The sequence below is a fragment of the Protopterus annectens genome, chromosome 3.part1 (genome assembly GCF_019279795.1).
Source record: "Protopterus annectens isolate FY-2018-M chromosome 3.part1, PAN1.0, whole genome shotgun sequence".
Lineage (NCBI taxonomy): Eukaryota > Metazoa > Chordata > Ceratodontiformes > Protopteridae > Protopterus > Protopterus annectens.
The window spans coordinates 519,219,958-519,241,394 of record NC_056732.1 but is presented as its reverse complement, the minus strand read 5'-3'; positions in this window follow the sequence as shown (position 1 = coordinate 519,241,394).

Here is a 21,437-nt window from a genome sequence, read left to right as displayed (position 1 = left end):
AATCTCGTATACCACCTAATATCACAGAGGAACACATATTGAAGATGCTCCCTAGAAAACAAAAACACTACTTCCACAGGGCCCAGTAATTTAACTGGATGTTTAATAGATAACACCAAGCATGCCCTTGGGAATCCCCTCCTTAAATTTTGTTAGCCTGAGCTTTGCTACAGCATTTGTCCCTGAAGTATGGTGAATGGCAGTGATGATGCTCCTACACAAAGGGGGACCTACCACTCACCCAGGAAACTATAGACCCATTAGCCTGACTAGTCTGATTTACAAAGTTAAGAAAATCATCATAGCTAATCCCATAAACTATAATATGAAAAACCTTATCAGCCCAGGCTAACATCAGTTAGAGAGAGTCTGCTTACTCATTTTGGTTAATTTCTTTGAGAAGGTCACACAGGCTGTAGATAATGGCCATCCTGTTCAAACATCTTTTCTGGATCTGGCTAAAGCTTTTGGCAGTATTCCCCATGCTGGCATCTTTAACAAGCTAAATGCCTTAAAAGTAGATCCATACAGAATGACAGGGATAGCCAACTGACAGAAGGATAGAGCCAACATAGTTAAGGTGGTAGGCACCTCCTCAGAAAGTATGAAAGTAATGAGTGGTGTCTCCTAGAGAAAAGTAGTGGCACCCCTCTTTTTCAGCATCTACTTCTCCAATCTCCACACCAGGAATCAGAACCTTTGATTAACTAAGTTTGCATATGACTGCCAACAAGGCATTATTGTCAAGTCTTCCTCTGATATCCATTCATTACAGCAGGAAATAATCTTCATACACAAGAGGTGTACTGAACAAAAGCTAAAATTAAATATGGAAAAACTATACTATTATCACATTGGTTAAACAAGTCTGTCTTTCAGTGTAGAGTAGGGAGCATGTCAGTTTGTCAAAGATTTCAGCAAGCACAAAGAAACCGAAGCCAGTTCACCAAAACTGCTTTCGATGAAAGTGAAGATTACTTTTTCTCCACTGTTGTGCAACCTTGGCATTGGTATATATAATTCTGGGGGGGTGTGGGGGACCCCCCACAAGGGGGTTGTAAGGGGGCTTGCCTCTTTGTAAAAAAATTGTTTCAATGTTTGCCGAATGGGGTTTTGGCAAACTGGTTTCCATTTATTTGCAGTCTTTGAAACTGCCTTTGCTGGATCAACATAACCGTATACCCAGTGCCCCACTCCAAAGTGATAAAGTCAGATTTTTTATCTTATTAATTTATTTGAATTTGTTAACTGGGGTACAAGACTGATCACAGCTGACCAGTTTCAGTCTCATCCCATCCAAGTAGCAAATTACATTGGATGTGTACAGTTATAAGTACAAAGAGATAAAAAAGCAGAGACAACTGGCAAACATAAACATTGACAACAAGTGCTAGTAGAATAGCAGATGTATGCAGCTACACACAAATATGTAAAACTGACAAGGGATATGCATGAGTATGTGTTAGGGTTAGGGTAGAGAAGGGAGGTGACAAGTAAGAGGCAGAGAGATGTAGAAGTGGTCAGGTAATGTTATTGGAAGGGTGTCATTGATATTTGGCTGATAGCTTAAGGGTGAGCTTTGAGCTGGGGTTGGAAATGTGAGGAAGTTGATTCTTTAAGATGGTGAGGAGAGAGTTCAATAGTTTGGGACACGGAATTGCGATACTGTCGTCTGTGCTGTGAAGCTTGGTGATGGGAGTTTGAAAGTAGTGAGCTGAGCTGTTGTAGTTTCTAAGGTTGAAAGTTGAAATTACTTGTTTTTTAAAAAGTTTGAACAATGGAGAGCCTAGTAGAAATTGACATCTTTGTTGGACTGAGAGCAACTTTACTTTTTTAAGGGTATTGCAATAATGTTCTTATTTTCTAGAAAGTGTAATAAACCTACATATTCTAAATTTTTATTGTTTGAATGTGTGTTATGTTCCTTTTTTGATGCTGAAGCTATTAAGAGAAGGCTATATTCCATTTGGCTGTAATGATGCCTTTGCCTATTGCTGCTGTCATGACTTTGGAGAGGAAGGGGGAGATTTTATTGGCACTGAATTAAAGTACATAAATGTTTTTTTCTACTGTTGCATAAATGGAGATAAAATGGATCTAACTGGATGCCTAGATGCTTAAAAGAGAGTGCTTTGATGATTAAAATTTGCAGAAGGAGGTTATTTTAGTTGGTTCCAAAGAGCATGGTCTTTGTTTTGTTGGGGTTAAGTAATGGCTTTTTGTTATTAATCAACTGGATGAGGGAGAGGAAGTCTGCTTGGAGCTTGCTTTCTAAAAGTGATTGATTTGACTGAAACAAAATAATGTTGTCAGCATACAAAAGTAGTGACAGATGAGAGATTTCAATGGGGAGTTTATTGATATGGATAAAAAATAGGAGTTGAACCAGGAATGAGCCTTGTGAACAACTTTACTGACAATGGAGGAGGGAGACAAAGGGAAGAGTGGGTCTTAACAGGAAAGTATTAATTTGACAGAAAGTTAAGAAACCATTGTAAATTGCCTTGATTGATTCCAATGGTGGTGTAGTAGGATTGTGTGGTCCACAAGATCGAATGCTCTGGTAAGAGCTATAAAAGTGGTTGTCATCGATTCATTGCTAAGTAAGATTTTATCAGTCAGGGTCCATATTGGTGTCATTATGCTACAGAAACCATGTTGTTTGCATGAGACAACTGTACTTGCTGATATATTGCATGAGTGCGAAGTATATGAGCTTTTCTAGAATTTTCCCATAATATGGAAGGATGGAGGTGAGGTGGTAGTGAGAGATTTTGAAGGAGCTGGGTTGTTTATGGAGAGGGATTACTCTTGCAGTTTTCCATGTGATTGGCATAATGATTTAAGTTAAACATAGATTTGAGGGAGGCTAAAATAAATTCCCTACAGTAGTAAATGAACCATGGGGGAAGGCCATCAGTTTCAAGTGAGCTGTTAATACATATTAAGTCAAGAGCTGTCTGGATGTCTTTGCAATGTAACAGTTTGAAGTAAAACGGGGAATATATAAAGGAGAATTTGAATTGTAAGAGATAGACATATTGTTATTTGAGACAGTGGGGAGGTTGCAGAACTCGTTGAAAAATTTCTTAGGGAAGAATATTGGTGAGTTATTGTCTTGAGCTTTTGGTGGGTTTCTTCCAGTTAGATGGTTTATTTCTTTCCAGAAGAGTTTAGGGGTGTTGAGGAGGAAGTTCTAATTAGAGTTTGTGATATGAATTTTATAGCATCTAACTCTTTGTTTTGCTAGTTTCTTAAGCTGTGTGGGCTTTTGTTGGGTATCTAAAGAGAGGTTTGCTTTCTAAAAGTGCAACCGCATCTTTTAATTTTAGTAGGGCTTTTAGTTTGGTGGTTATCCAGTCATTTTTTTAGTTTTGAATAGTCTATTTATTACCACAAAGCAGTTGTCTTGGAATTGGTGGAGAGTGGAAGTGAGTGATGCAGCCACCAAGTTGACATTGGTGGAGTTTAAAATGAATTAATGACCAACTGAGTGAGGAGAAGATAGTTTTCAGTGGCTAAAGAACAGAACCAGGGTTGATAATTCCCTCTTCTTTGACTATCATGGAGCAACAGCAGTAATAAAATCCTTCTATTTCACACAGCTAATATCTAAAGCCATATCATCCGGGTCAAAATAAGTTATCAACCCACTTTATGCAGCCCTAATTAAACCAATTATTGACTACAACACCCTCCTTTAGGATATAACTTTATACATATGTTAAGCAAGTAGAAAGGCCTCAGAGTTTCCTAACCAAGAAGATTATTAGCTTAAGGTCCCTGAGCTACCAGGAAAGCCTTTTGAATCACCATCCTTTCATTCTGTCTTATAAACTCTTGTGTAGTACCCTATGCCTTGCACTCTGTGCCATTAGCTACCCCATTCTCTTTGATCTTCTGTATCTTTGCAAGTCAAATATCTCCGCTAATAGAACTGGTACCAGAACTAGGAACCTACATTTCTACCAGCACATAAATACACTGAAGAGTTAAATTATTACCTACCACCTACCCTACCATACCTGTAGAGCAAACCTTCCTTGCAAGATAATCAAAGGATCATCCTGGCATCAATCCAATTAAACCTGGATGATTGGATGGGTACCCCTAAATTTCCTGTGGGACTGACCTGCTTTGCCCTTTTTGAGAAGGAGGTAGATCATAAAGGTGGGTATTGGCAAAGTGGAAATGGTCTTATGAATCAATTGCCTTATATTTCCTATGATCCTCTTTCTAGCTAAAAGGTTGCTTTGAATACTTATTTTTATTTTCAATATAATACCAGTCTGTACTCTGATTAAGGTGCACCCACAAGCATGCTCAGATAACTGATGTACTAGGTTAGAGTAAAATTGTTTAACACTTCCAGACTTCTGCATGCACATCTATAACTAAATATAACCTTGGACACTGAGAATAATTCATACTGTTCAGCTTTTTGTTACCCACTGATTTCGTTCAACAACATCACAAAGCATCTCATGATGTGGTGACTGCAGAAGTAGATTTCTTCCTAGTACAACAAAGAAATAACTAAATGAATTCAGTACCTTGATTTTTTTATGCTTCCCACTTCACAGGACATTATTTTGATTTGCTTTCATGTGTAACACCTGCAGATGAAACAGGTGGATCTGAGTGTGTGTTTTACTAAACCAGTTTGATACAAATAAAAATAAATGCAAACACCTACAGTCAACAGTAGTTTGCAGAAAAATCTTACAAAGGAGAAGAATTGTTCTGTTACCCAGTCTGTAATGCATGGCATAAAAGCATGGATTCTGAATTGATAGCCCAGGAAATAAAATCATTGATTTCTTATTAAGAGGGGAGTGCATGGTTAGCTCTACAGTAATGAAAGTGGAAAACACATATTGGAAAAATGAATGAAGAAACTGAAAGGGCATTACAAAATGCTGTCTACATGAAGAAATAACTGCTGCTGAGTGGTTTATTAAGCTGACTGACTATTTATGAAAAAAAATGAATTTGCCTTTACTTATCAGTGGTACACTTAGGGCAACACATGAATGGTTAAATAAATGTAGTGGCTTTATTTTTTATCTATCACATACTCCCCAGGATTGTTTTGCCTTCATTATTAATAGCTACATAAAAAAAACAAGTGCATCTGCTTGGGGTTGTAATATGTTCAGGGGTTGCTAATAAAAGCAAGTGCAACAGCCTTTAACAGACAGTAGTCTAAAGTAAAATCCTATAAAAGGGAAGAGTTGTATTGCCAGTGATTCTGCAATTCATCAGACAAAGACAAAATTCACTGTTGGTGGGCCAGAAAACAATTTTTTTTGTATTCAGGTTGAAGCATATGATTAGCTTTACAATAGTGAAATTGCATACTGGACAATTAATGAAGAAATCAGAACTACTTTTAAAGGTGCTAATTGGAATTGAAATTTGAAGTTGTGCCACACAATCAGCATAGCTACTTTATTGCTACATCAGTTGTAACTGCACTAGAGGAAGCAGTAAACCTGCTGTGCTAATTGTAGTAGGCCTGTATTACAGCATAAACCTCATAACATTTACTGCCCCCACTACCTCTAAAAAAAATAATTTGATCTTCTGTCTCATTTGCATAATTCCCACTATGGTTACTGAAGTAATGTGTGGTGCCTATGCAGGCACAATCCCACACAAAATCGATAAATGAGATGTATGGTGGTATGGTTTATGTATGTATGTATGATTTGTTTTGTACTACAGAACTCAAGTTGTTACTTATATATAACTATATGTGTGTGTGTGTGTGTGTGTGTGTGTGTGTGTGTGTGTGTGTGTGTGTGTATATATATATATATATATATATATATATATATATATAGATATATATATATATATATAGATATATATATATATATATATATATATATATATATATATATTGCTGTGGTGGTTTCGGTACTTTGTTTTTACAATAAATATATATATATATATATATATATATATATATATAAAGAGAGAGAGAGAGAGAGATTGTCTTGTTCTTGCAATAAATGGGCAGCAAAATGTAACTTTAGTATTGCAGTTCAGTGTAATCGGTTGTCTAGGTGAAGTACAGACTGATGGTATTCAAATGAATATTAAAACCTAGACTACTAAACAAGAGACAATATTGATTTCAAAACACTAGTGACTGAAACTCATTTGTGTGATTACTAATATATAGCTGGAAGGGTGAATTGTTTGTATACTAGAGATTTCCCTTTTGCCTGTGATGGTGTAAAATCAGACTTGGTATATATATAAACTGCAAGCATATGGGGTGCAGTTCCCTCTACTGGGGGTGTAAGGGGCTTGATCCTTGCAATTTATTTTTTCAAAACATCACTTTTTATTAGTAAGAATATCATCAAAAGAACCAGAAATATATAACATGGGAAAAGAGCAGTTATACATTTAGTTCACTAAAGAACATTATTAAAAGACATCAAATTCAACACTAGATTCCTGTATCAAAATAATACTTGCCATATTAATTACTGATCTAATATTAAGAAACAGGTCAGGTCTTAATGATCTACTACTTTTAACTAGAAAATTATTACAGGGACCTTGTTGATATCCTGATTCCAAAACATACATCTGATGCAACAATTCTTTGAGATCCAGCAGAGTTTGGAGGGGTCTGAGTTTCCATTTTTTAGTGATACATTTCTTGGTTAAAAGCATAATACTATAAAAAACTGCCAAATTATGTTTAGTAGATCCAGAGTATTTGGACAAGCATAGTAGAAAGATCAATGGTGTCAAAGAAATCCCCAATTGGAGTGTTTGGTTTAATACAGTAGTCTTAAACTGACTGGGGATTGATCAAATTTGTATTTGGCATCCTCCAGTGTGTGAAGGACATGTGGGCCACAGGACAACCAAACTTTTAATTCTGCTGGGTACATTAATGAAATCTCCATTCATTCTCTCAGCACACCTTAATGCCTGATTGATAAGCCACTCTGAAAGCTCTGGTTTCCACTGCATAATTGCTGTCCACAAAAATCCTTCAGTTTTAATATGTAATCTTCATCCCTGAAGCACACAAAGCAAAAAGATCCTCTCTTTCAGTGAGTAAGTGGCAAAATGAAACAATATTGGTCTGCCAGCAGACCCAGAGCACCAGCTAGGAGAGGTACTCAATGTGCCCTATCAATATCTATTTCAGAATGTCTGTCCAGTTGGCCAGTCATTGAGTTATAAAAATCTCATAGAGCTCTGATATGGTAATCTCAGGGATGCCTACAAACCACACATTCTTCCTGTGGCTACCATCTTCTAAGTCAACAAGCTTTGCCTCAACATACTCCAGCCTGAGTGAAAACTGCTCTGCCTGTTGATTTGGCTTCACAGTGTCTGTCACTATCACTCCAAGTGTATCCGAATGCTCAGTCAAAGCCCCTTCCATGTCCCGTAACTTAGTGTCTGTCCTGCTGAAGTGTTCCACTTGTGCTGCATTCATTGTTTGTATTTCAGCAAGCAGTAACTCTAATTTTTATCAAGGATCTCCATTTTTCCATTACTCATCACCAAAGGTGTAGAATATGGCAGATCCTCCATCTGCACGTGAGCCCAGGGTGTGTTCATTTCTTATTCATCATAAATGAACACACCCTGGGCTCACGTTGCACTTCTAGTTTATCTAGAACCAAAATAAGAAATTTCTAGATATTAATAAGTGAAAATACGTGGTTTGTTAAGGTAAAAGGAGAGCAGTTTCCAAACAGCTGCTACTCCATTGCTGCTGGAACCGTAAGTCCCCTGCATTTTTTTGTGACTTTTTTATTCCAGAATACTGTTTGCATTTGGAAACTTTTGCTCATTCATGGTCACAAGTTAGCTGAGTGCTTATTAGGGAGCTGTGCTATACCTGAAGCAAAATAATAAATAATAATAATAACAACCATCTACTACAATCACTGACTATACATATAAATGAAAGAAGAGTTTTTGCATAGAAGGCCCTACCCACACATGCTTTCACTTAACTATACTTACTGCACGGTCATATAACTATAAAGAAACAGCAAATACCCTGAAATGGACATAGCTTCCTCACACAGACTATATGGTAACAAGATTACCCATGAATTGTAGTTTGAATAACTCAAACAAGAAACCAAATAAAATACTTAAAACAGGAAATAAAAACACAGATAAACCCCCAAAACATCTGGAATAACAGCAGAGCTTAAAATATCAATGCTAGCTCTTACCTAAACGGTACACATACAAAGTGATTTTCAGACACTAGCAGTCACCAAAAGTAATGTAATGAAAGTACATCCAACAGTACTGGATGAACTATGTATAATTGCATATTACAATGCAAGTCGAATGAGGACATGGCAAATGTATAGTGCAAGCAGGCAGGTGACTGCATAATGCACTATAAATATGGGACAAGCACAGCAGAAAGCAAATACAAAAACAATAAAGCACATGGCAGCATAGTCACTGGACAAGTAGTACATTATAGCACTAGAGATGAAAATACAACGTTTAAACATAAATATATCACTTCATTTAGTGTACAACAAGACAAGTGAACATTTAAACACTGCGCCTCTAATGCTTCTTTTCCCCACATCGTGTTTTACATCCATACTTCTTATCCTTCCATTTTCTTTATAAGGTGGGACAACTGGACAGAATGTGGAACAATTATGGACAACGTACTAATAACTTCAACAAGAAATCTCACAGGCTAATAAAAAAATGTGCTAATTTATGCTTACAAAAATGTTTTTTGATGAAATAACATGGTTCAGTTTTTATTTCCTGTGAATACGACTTAAAAAAATCTTAACACTGAATGTGTGACAGATCATTTCAACATGGAACTGCAAGGAACATGGACTTTTAAGAGTCAGAATGAGGAAAGCTCTTCATAATGAGGTATACTGAGTTACACTTAAAAGGTATGTTTCTATCCGAGAGAATGATCACCATATTTCCACACATAAAAAGTATGCATTGCTGTCCTAACTTCCTCAGTGCACACTATGTTGGGGCTGAGTGAAATCTCATGATATATTCTTTGGTAAATTTGCTGTTAAATCATTCCACTTTTGAAAGTTTCTTGCAAAGGGAAAAACACATAGCCCAGTACATATAGCTCTTTTCTGATATTTCATACTTACTAGTGTCAAAAAGCTGAGTATTATTAGTTACATCTGCATTATTTCTCTCTCTTGGACTCAAAGTCATGTTATACATATATAAAAGTATGTGATCACAGAATGAAGAGAGACAGAGAAAGTCATAAGGGGACTGTGTCCACTTCTTAGGAAGAAGAGTGCCATATTTTATTGGTTACCATGCCCACTAGAAGGTAGTTCCTTTTCCTCATTGATACAAACAGATGCAAAAAAGAACAGAAATAGGTCTATACTTTAACCGATCAAAATCTCTGAACCTTGGGATAATGATAACTTTTATCTATTTTCAAAGAATGCTTCACTGGGGAGAAGGGGAAGAGTGGACAAGCTGTAACTAAGAAAGAAAGTACTGATTAAGCCTGTTTTAAGAATTTAGGGTTCAATCTTCATTGCTTAAGCTGTCATTGAGTATGGGGGCTGCCTGGAGTTTGCACATGAAAGATGAACAAACCATCTGGAATTAAAGAAGACAATGTCCAGAAGGAGTAGCAACCATCTTTCTACTCATGAAGAATGAATATTGACTGGCAGAGTTAATCTTGTTAGGGAAGATGTCCACCAGTGAATGAGTTTCAGTAATTAATTAATCTGAGATACACTGCTGGAACACTGAGCTATTAGCTCCACATAATCTTAAGGCAGCTTGCTAAGAGATAACAGTACTGCACATTCAGTCACTGGATTTCCTTTTCGCAGTAGCTATATCATGAATTTCACAGTTTATCCTCTGGGGAATTACATTGGTTTTATTTTGCATCTTATTAGCAAGTTGCTGTATGTTCAGCTATTTGAATCTACCTCCACTGGCAGGCAAAGCTGTATCTGAACATGCAAGCAGTATTTTAGATTCCTGTTATATGTGCAATGCATGTAAACTCAATTCATAAACATATCACCAGTTCATAAAAGCCTCCAATACCAAAAGTGAACACAGTTGTGATCAGACTCAAGATAATCCATGTATTATTTAATATCCTTTTCAGTTTTACTTTCTCTTGCTTAACTAAGAAGAAAATGAATGTTAAGTCATGCTCAGACATATTTAGTGCATGCCCCAAAACTAATGTATTCACCATATTGTTCCATTACCATGCTATATCAAAGGATAGACTGGAATTCATCTAATCGTGCTACATAGTTCTACTGAAATCTATGTGTATATTTTATCCTATACTTTACTTCACCCTCTTTAGCTTCATAGTAAATGAGTCACCTATGAAATGAGGAGTCATATAATTCCCATATAATACCACTGTACTTACAAGGGTAAGGCACTGTAACTGATGCTAGAAAAGTCTGAAAAGATTAATTTAAACCAGTTTTGGTGCAGTAAAGTTATGCCTCACCCTTCTTCCATATCATGTAGCAACCTCAGAGCTAGTTTATTAAATGGTGAGGGAGGGGTGTATGGGACACTCTTTACTGGATTGTAGAGATTGTGAATCACTGTGGGCAGAGACTACAGTGTTTGGATTCACATCACTGCACAAATTATCTATATGTAAAATTTGATGACCACCAGGGGTATGTCTCTCAAGCCACACCACCGGTACAAGCATAAAAATGACATGTAGCTATGCACACATTGTCCCCCCCCCCCACCTACATACCTTCTACTTTGTCACTCTGCTCTTACCTGCTGTTTATTTCCCACCTTTATCACTAAAATTAATTCATGTTTGCTTTTCTACCCTGGTGATAATGTTTCCTCATTGTTTCAATTGTCTGCAGGCCTCTTTACCCTCTGTGATTACTGCATGTTTGTGAATTAGTTCTGTTTTTTTTGTGAATTTTTTTACCCAGGCTGTGCCTGCAAATGTCTATTGTGGTCAATGTACTACTCCGGTAAACAAATTAAAATAAATAAATAACTAAATCACCAAAGAAGTCACTGCTTGGCTTCAAGTGCACACAAAAAATGTACACTGTTCCCCTGGGTGTCGGCCTGAACCATACACACCCAAGACTAGGCCTTATACTGAACATCTTTTCAAGCAGAGTCTTTAGCATACTTACCCAGACCACTTTCTCACTTCTCTATCTAGGTTGCAGTGCCTCCAAGTGCTTAGTTTATGGCAATACCTGTACTTTGAATAAACCTTTATATTCATACTCACATTCGTTAAAGATGCTAAGATTTGCACTGGCTGTGATGAGGGTGGACAGGATTAGGAATAAGTATATTAGAGTGTCAGCCCAGGTTGGAAGGTTTAGAGACAAAGCCAGAGAGACAAGATTACATTGGTTTGGACATGTGCTGAGGAGGGATGCTGAGTATATTGGGAAAAAAGATGCTAAGGATGAAGCTACCAGGTAACAGGAAAAGAGAAAGGCCTAAGATAAGGTTTATGGATGTGGTGAGAGAGAACATGCAGGTGGTTGGTGTGACAGAGCAAGATGCAGAGGACAGGAAAAAATGGAAACAGATGATCCGCTGTGGTAACCCCTAATGGGAACAGCCAAAAAAAGATGATTCATTTCCAATTAAGTGTGGTAATAATCTCTGATACTACAGACTTTGTTATACACAATGTAGTAAACTGCCACCCCCAGGTTACCTGACTAGAAACTCCCAGTTACTGTTCCATGCATGATAATATACAATAATTATAAATAAAAATGGTAGTGTGCACCAGGGCAGACTAGCCAGCTAGAGGTGAATCTTAAAAGCTTGACCCCATTTAGAATAAATACCATCTTAACAATTAATAAATAAGTAAATAGATAGATGCAGTCTTTTTAAAAGTGATTAAATAAAATACTGTTTCTTAAGAAATAAGAAGTTAAGCATTACATTTATCAGTGAAATATAAACTTATATAGAGGAAAGAAGAAAATAATCTCTTTGAATAAACGAATAATAAGAAAGAAAAAAAAAACTTCTGTCTGTAGCTGAACTTTCTCCCCAATATCTCTTCACTAAAATAATTGCTGAGTGTTAAGCTATACTGGCTGAATTTCCAGAAAAAAACACAGACAGAGACTTGAGTACAGAAAACAAACTCACAGGCCCGTACATCACAAGATACAAGGTTAACTCTTTCTCCAACCAATTGCTCATTCAGTTATTTGGTTTAATCTTCCCTCATACAGAAACCACATATGTAATTAAGCACAGATTCACATTTTCTGCTAATGAATGTATTTGGTTTCCTGATCTTGGCTAGCTATCTCATTACATAATTTTCTGGTTATACTTTTAAAGATTTTAGTTTCCTGACCTAGGAATAGTTACCGATCTTGTAATCACATGACAGAAAAAGTACAGTCTCTGTTTCACATAGCTACTGTATATTTTACATCTTGTTTATAATTACCATGTTTCTCAGCAGATGGCAGTTACAAATGTCATATATCTGTTTATATCTTACATAGAAAAAGGTCAAAAGTTCTTACATCTTTTCCTGCCACTGGGGAAAACACACACACTCACACATTGTAGATTAAGTTACATACTTTAACTTTACCTGCTGCAGGTTTTATAAGACTTAATTGCAACTCACAAATCTATTAACAGTCAAACTCAGAAAACAGTGGCACATTTATTCCTCATATATCACCCCCCCCCATTCAGATCTACAGCACACTTTCTTGAAACATCCTCAAATAGTGATGCCTAAGATGAGAGTGGTCTCTTTTGTTACACCTCTGTGTTCCCTGTATTGACAGACAATTTGCACTGTCATTAGCAGTATTACTCCTGTGCTAGATAGTCAAGACCACAACACTAAATTCCATCAAAGAAGCTTTCCAATTTGCTCATTTACCTGGTGAAGGCACTTTAAATGGTTATGGTCTATAATCATGGCACACTTTCTGCCATACAGATAAGGCTGAAATTTTTGTAGAGCCCAACATATGCCCAGACACTTCTTTTGTATAGCTGAAAAGGATTCCTCTCTGGACAGAAGCCTGCAGCTGATATTCTATGGAATGTGCTTCTCTCTTAATGGAAGTCCAGATAAATACAGCCTCCATTCCATAGTTTGAAGCATCTACTACACAATACATTTTTGACTGGAGTCAAGAGTAATTAGCACAGGGGAGTCCACTACAAGCCTCATTAAGCATTTAGAATGCTTTTTCACAGGCTGGTGCCCAGTCAAACCTTAATGGTCTATTCTTTCTAATAGAGTCTGTAGGAGGAGTGGCTATCATACAATAGTGAAGGAAAACTCCCTGTAGTACTACACTGTTCTTAGCAATGCCATTTTCTGGCTACTTAGTAGCAGGGGTAAGGCATGCTTGAATGGCCTCCACTTTAGTGATCTCTGCCTGAATCTATCACAGTTTATTATATGATCCAGATGGTACCCTTCTTCCATTCCATTTTGATAATTGCAGGCTTTATCCTACTAGGATGTGACCTAGCAACTTTAGAAGGTTGCTGGGGCATTCTTCATCCCAAAGGGCATCTTAAAGAACTCATATAACCCAAACAGGGTTACCAAAACAGATTTCTCTCTTGCTGTAGATGTCAAGGACATCTGCCAATACTTAGGTCAACAACAGATAGATACTTAGCCCCACTAAATATATCAGGGTATCTAGTGGTATGGTTGGCCACCACCACCAGGATATTCCTCTTACCAGTGGTGGTTAAGGTACCTAGAGGCCCCACAATGTCCTTAGATATACTATGAAACAGTTCCTCAATAACATACAAAGGTAGCAAAGTAGCTTTAGCTTTGTCTTCTGCCTTGCCAACCTGCTGACACTGTTAACATATTTGAAGTACCACATCAGACCTTTTGTGATAACTAACCTATAGAAATTCTACATAAGGCTTCTTCTGTATTCTTTGTGTCCATATGGCCTGAAAATGGAACATTTTGGGTTATGGCCAGAAGTACCCATCAGTATGCCTTTGGTGCTACCAGCTGATGTATCATTCCTCTCTCTTGCCCTTCTTCAGGAGTACATTGTTTGTAAAAAAAAAAAAAAAACAAACATTGCCTCAGTATATAGACTCTCTTTTTCCTTAAAATCAGGAGCTGTCTTTACTAACTCCTCCATGTTCTTTTAAGTAGGTCTGAGAACCAAGCATATCTCAGCTATTTCTTTATGCCCCTACCCTGGTCCCCCTCCATAGAGAGTCTGGGATTTTCTAAAAGTGGAACCACAAATTCAAGCATCTTTTCCTTGAATGTGCCCCTTTCCCCCTTTAAAATCATCCTAAACTGCTGCTCTTTCATCATGTCCCTTCCTGTCAAAAATCTGTTGTTATCACTTCCCTTCACAAAAGCTCACTGTGACTCATCCCAAGCAGTTTTTTTACTTCTCTTCAGAGCTCTGGCAGGAATTTCTATTGCCCAGTCAGCTGACTACCTCTCTCAATATAATATTCTCTGTCTTCAGCAAAACGTATTCCATTATGGACATTCACCAAAGCCAACCTGAGTGTGTTTCTGTCTGTATCTCATACTTAGTGATCACCCTGCTATAGTTATTTTATGACCACACAGAGACAAAAAATGTGTAAGTCACGTTACTTAATATCCTATACAAGGATAGCCTTTTCTGGACTGTTGCAAAGTGGTTTAATTACTAGTTCTGAGCAATACATTATATAAACCTGTTGTAACAGGCCTGGAGTTTTATAGAAACTCATCATAAGGCCTCTTTTCTTTAGCATTCTTCCTAACTATCCTGTATCTCACAGGCTGAAAAGCCATTATTAAATACATAAGAAGTCATGTCATTCAACTCCCATCCCAGCTCCAATCCACTTCAGTTAAGTTTACTGTAAATGTTGACTGAGGTGAGTCGGAGAACTTTGTGCTAAGATGCGAAAGGTATATATAGTAAGATGCAAAGCAAAATAGGCAGCAGAAAGTCACAGAAACTATAGCTCTTAAATGCCTAAAACTTACAACTTAATACAGGATATCGGTATGTAATGTCCTAACTGAAGCAGCAATTTGCAAAATAACAGCAGCAGCGTAGAACTGCAGATCTGTCCCCTTCGCAGCATAATATTGTATGCTGAGATTTCCAGTGAACAAGAAATGTTGTGCATACAGTAAACGGAATGCATTTTAGGGCTGTTGCAGTGCTTACACTGTACAACTGCAAATTTTAAGATGAGGGATTTCCATTATTTCATTCTTTTAAACAAGCTTTTCCTTCATACAGATGTATGTCAAACAGCACTCCCAACTTAACATCACAGTAACATTGTCTTGGTGGTGGCAACATCTCTTCCAGCATGTGATAACTGTCTTCCATTGCCTTACAGCTCAGTATGGATAACCATATTTCCAATTATTTTTCCTAAAGGCTGCATTTAGAACCATCTTTATGAATTACAACAATGATCCATGTGGTCTTCTTGCCAAGACTATTGAAAGGCCCTGTAGGCTTGAGGTTTCAGATAGGATAATGGGTGCAAAATTTAACAGCATGATTACCGACTGGGGCTTTTTGATAATCTTATAATACTCTTTTGCTGTGGGATTTGCAGTGGTTGCCAGATGCTGCTGCCAGGGCAGTGTTTAAAAATTTTGCCCTTAGCTGATGGGCCCTTCTCGACCTAGAACCTGCTTATATGAAAAGGCTGCTACTGGTGCCTTATGTTTCTACTATGACTTTTAGACAATCAGGAAATGGGTGACTGGTTGTTAGGAAGATCTAATTAGAAAATTCTAGTAGATTGCTTTTTGCTTTCCTTTCCCTAATCTTGTGGAATTAGCCACTTTACTTTATTTGGGAGCATTTATTAAAACCCTGATTAGGAATCTTTTCAGCCTACAAACTAGCTTTCTTTTGGCAGTTGGCTTTAATATCACACCTAATTATGATGAGATGCATGCCCTGTAATAAGCTTTGTGCTGCCCTGTCAATCCTACATTAACTAGACTTTTTTATCTAAAAGACCCTTTGTGCCATACATCAGAATGAGAGCATTCTGTTTTCAGCCCCCAACCCACCCTTGAGCTCACTATCTTTTACTAATACACTAATCATAAGTTGTCATTTAAGCATACTCCTTAAAAAGCTTCTGCTACCTTCTAATGGTTATGTTTGCTTCCACAGCCTCTGTTTTATCAACCACTCCTTAATGATTCTTCATAAACCAGTAAAATGCCTCAGAGAAATTCTTGTATGGAGCAAAACTATCTTTTCAAGCATACAGCTCAGATAAAGAGTCTGTAAATCTTGTCAGGTTTCTTATGCTTATTTAAGTATTTGTTGTTGTTTGCTGTGCTGTACAACCTCATAATATGAAATCCTGGCTAGCAGTATGTGATTCTAAATTATTTAGCAAATTGCAAGTGACAGTGCAGCTGTACTAATTATCTCTTAAGTGCCTAAACTGTTGACTTTAGTTACTGTGATCGATGCCATCCTTACACTATTAACCTGGTCTTCCAAGTCAGGTGTAGTTGCTGCCTCACCATTCATTGCTTTGACTTTGTTTGCCTTTCCACAACTGGCATATGGTTTATGACAGGGCTATATCAGAAAAGTTTCACTTACATTAGTCATATATATGGAATGTGTTTATGTAGCGTTTGAGCAGTAGTATAGCAAAGGTTTGAGAACTGCATGTTGAGATAATGACAAGAAAATTATTGTTGAATCATTTGTCCTTTAAGCTCATTTTGGATATTTGAGCATTTTTAACTGTGTTTTTGGTACCAATTTATTATCTGTAGTCTCATAGATAAACATTTTTGTTTAGATATTGGGTATGTATGTGACTGCATACATATGTGCATTTGTGTCCATGTGTGTGAGGACAATCACAAAGTACACATTTTTTTTTTTCATTTTGTTAAGTGGGTACATCCAGTATACAAAAACACCTCTATTCAGTGTTAACTTGGAAGCACTGCTTGGATAAATGGTAATGTGCTTGATAGTTTGCACTGGATGTAGAGAGTGAGGGAATATAATTCAAGATTACAGGATGATGCTTGGTAATGGCTCTTAGCGTTAACTCTCTGTTCTAGATACATCTTTGTTATCAATTTTATGGCATGCTTTTCATCTAAGGGATGTTTTGTTGTACCAGAACTCCACTGATCACAACCCTAACTTATGTTATTCTTATTCTAATTCAGCTGGTTCTCAGTACAATTCACCGCCTTCAGAATTCTAACACACAACAGTACATTCTGTACCTTCACTTGTGACATTTAATATTGTAAACAGTTTCAGTCAGATAATTTAAAGACTGAATGTGTCATATTCTGTGAAAGAAAGGTAACTTTATTTATATTCAGATAACTTCACAACTTAAGAAAATACAATTATGTTGTAACAGCATACTAATATACAACATTATGCAGATGAGCTGGCATTTCATTTATCCATGCATTTTCTTTGGTCCAAAATGACCCCCTGCATCCATCAAGCCTCTATCCTTTACTAGCCCATCCTCTGATATCAGGAGGGGAAAGTGAGATCTGGGGGCTGTGGCTGATGCCCTAGGGACAGGATGTTCTTAACAGCTCTTTCTCCTGTTGGACAGAAAGCATGATGCAGTTACCCATTATTTTAGACTCTGTGTGGTCATGTGTTTTTGCACACCTGTGATTCCAGATAGATTGTCATGTATGAAGCATGGACAGGGCTAAAATATTTGCACCATGTATTCAGCACATTGAATCACATAATTCAATTTATTGTAAACTAGAAAGAAAGAAATAACTAATTCTCATTTGCATTTTTTGACAATCGAATATGGATAATTTTAAAATTAAACAATATATCAGAAGATATCAGAGTGCAGACTGGAAGTGCTTATTCAAAAAAAAATAAATAAATAAAAATTATAGGACCAACACTGAATACTCTGTTTTTTTGTGGGTCACAACACACACTGAACCTTCTGCTGCCTCAATGAGTTATGAAACCAGCTTTAAATTGGCTGTACCTCAGATGAAGGAAAATAAACTCCCTATTCACAGTGATATCGGAGCAAATGAGTTGTTTGTTTTTAGTAAGGCAGCCAATTTATACTTTCAGCTACTACCAACAATAACATACAACATGAGCAGTGTTTCATGTGAGTAAGAATGTACATCTCTATTTTTATATTATATATGTAAACATTTGTATGGATCCACAACATAAATTCAAAATGCAAATACATCAAACTCAACTACTTTGATATTTGTATTTCATACCTGCAAACATGAGAACAAAAATGATCTAAGAAGGAAACAAAACTCATCAGTTTTGATTACTAAAAACCAAAACCCTACCAGTACATTCAGCCATATTTATCTGAACAGTGATAATGTTACAGAAAGTGTTTTTGTAAGGTAGGTGCTGAGTTATGTTTAGGGTTAAGGGCAGGAGCAAGGTTAGGGTTAGTTCACCCCATTCCACTACTTTTCTAACACATGCTAACTTTAATCTTCACCCCACATCTAAGCTTACCAAAGCACTTGCTGTGACATTACCACAACATAAGACAGTCTGAGACATACACTGCAAACATACATATATGTACAACATTGGATCTATCCCCTTACCTAACCATTATTATAACCCTAACTAGTAACACACACACATACACCTCCCATATACATACGTCATACAGTCTATCACCTACCTTAGTCCTTACTCTAACCCTCAGCTGTAAACACTTACAGACACACTTACATCCAACACTAAACCAAATATCAATGCACTTACTTTCCCTGGTTCTACTTCATCTTTTCAATGTAACATGTATGTGATGACACATGTACTTGAATCAACAATCACTTGATCACACATGCACATACAATACTCTGTCCAGAAAATTTCCAAGTTGATAGAGGATGGTAGATTCACATTACATATATATATATATATATATATATATATATATATGCATATATATATATATATATATATATATATATATATATATATATATATATATATATATATATGTGTATATATATATATATATATATATATATACACACACATGCACATGCACACATACATACACACACACACACACACACACACACACACACACACACACACACACACACACTGGAATGAAATAATGCAGCAGAGACCACCCATCCCTAAAATAATAAAGGGTTATTAAACAGAAAAAAATACTGGAGCGGACTTCTAGGTAAAGCAAAAGAAACTTCATAAAGCACTGTTTCTGTTAGTCCCCCACAAATAAATAAATAAATTAATTAATAAAAATCATTTAAAGGTTCGCCATTTAACTGGACTGAGAGGATTCTACAGTCATTCTGGTCCCATACCTCCTGGTGGTATAATGTTTAAAGGCTATGAGGTGCAGCCTAAGGTTTTCCTCTCTATTTAGTGATTTAATTTAGAAATGGAGCTGTCTTTGGCATTGCCATAAACTTGGCAGTCACCACCATTCCCTTGACTGTCTCAGGGAGTTAATCCATGGTCTTCATCTTGGTACAGGAACAAATAAAGAAACTTACAGCTCATTCTACAGGACTGCTGTGGTTTCCATGTGGGGAAAAATGTTTGATGTATAATCTTTCAGACAACAAAAGGTAAAACTGGGTATCCTTTTTGGTACAGAAAAATTGTGCCAAATATGCCTACTGCACCTGCCAATGTGGTTTAAATAATGCAGCTGAGACCACCAGTCCATAAAATAGTTATCCAGGATAAGAAAAATAATTATGTAGATTCTTCTTGTACACACAAGTCATGGAGAAATAAACTATATAAAAAACCTTTTCTGTTAATCTCACCAGCAGAAAAAAAGACAATTTATGTATGCTTCATTGATCAGGTTAGTCCCACTAAGCTAACAGCCTCTTTTTTTTGGGGGGGGGGTGGTATTTATACTACTAGGGGAAATTTGCCCAGGGCATCAGGGAACTTCCCCTACTCTTGGTAGTCAGGGGAAGGCTTTGAGTGTTACACATCCTGACTTCCTGTTTCCTGTCCAGACATGGAGGCAGCCAGGAGGAACAGGGAGAAAACATGGCTGATTTAGCTTTGGCTGCAAATGAAATGAAAGTTGCTGAAAATGTAGTTGAAAATGGTAGAATCTGGTTTATATTACATAAAAATCCAAAAATGCAAACGACCTAAAGGTCGAAAATGCAGGACCTCAAACATGCTATTGCTATGAGATCACACTACAGTGAAGAAAGGGCAAATATTCCACTCCTCACTGTACTGCCATCTCACAAAGAGCAGATCGAGATCCAGCATTTCTGACCTTTAGGTCATTCGCTATTTTAATTTTTTTTCTGATGCTGTGGGTGCACAAAAAACAATGGCATTGGAGGAAAAGGAGATTGTAGCTGTAACAGAGATGGATTCAGAGGAAAACTTTCAGAGGAGATTATTTGAAGGAGAGACAGTTACCTCTGAAAAATGCAAAATTACAACCCTCCAATTGGGGGGGGGTTGTGGGATGATTATTTGGAAGAAATGGTAAACCAAAGTGAGTCAGAAAGTAGAACAGCAATTTCATGGAGTGACATCATGGAGAAAATAGAAGAGACTGAGCCAGAAAAAGTTCAAGGACAAAAATGTATGCACAAAATGTGGGAGAAAGAGCAAAGATGAAAGAAGAAATAAAAGAAATAAAAAAGAATTATACAGTACATGTGAGCTGTAAAAAAAAAAGACATTTGGACAAGTATGAGGTTTGGGAATCTGTCATAACCCCTCTAGGTGTCAAAGCAAAAGAGGTAAGAGCATTCATTTTAATTAATAAAGATACTTTTTGTGACTTGATATTTGAGACTAGGCAGGCCATGGAAAACTTTTTGAGTGCAAATGAACAAAAGAGAAATATTTATCTATGGTCAGAATATGCGGTGCAAGCTTTTTACAGATAAACAAAAACAAAAAAAAAAGAATAGTGATCCAGTTTAGAACTGAAGTTGAAGCAAAAGCACTGAAAGAACATTTGTTAACTATTTGTAAAGAAGTAATGGACACTACAAACATATATGATGAGAGAAGACTACGTACTGGGGGATGGGAATGTGGAGTCATACTGAAAACGGAAAATGATAATGTTCTGCATGTGCCTAGTATTATTAATGTTCATGGTAATAGAGTTTTGTGAAATATATGGGTCAACCAAAAAGTTGTTATTTTTGTGGAAAGAAATGATAATTTAATCAATGAATGTGATACAAAACATATTTATGTGGTAAAACAGGACATAATGCAAAAAAATGTGATTTAAAGTGCAAAAAAATGTGGTAATACTGATCATTCATGGCTAGAATTTAAAATAAATATGCAAGAAAGTGAAAATGAAAACAGGATAAAGAGATAGAATGTGTTATACAA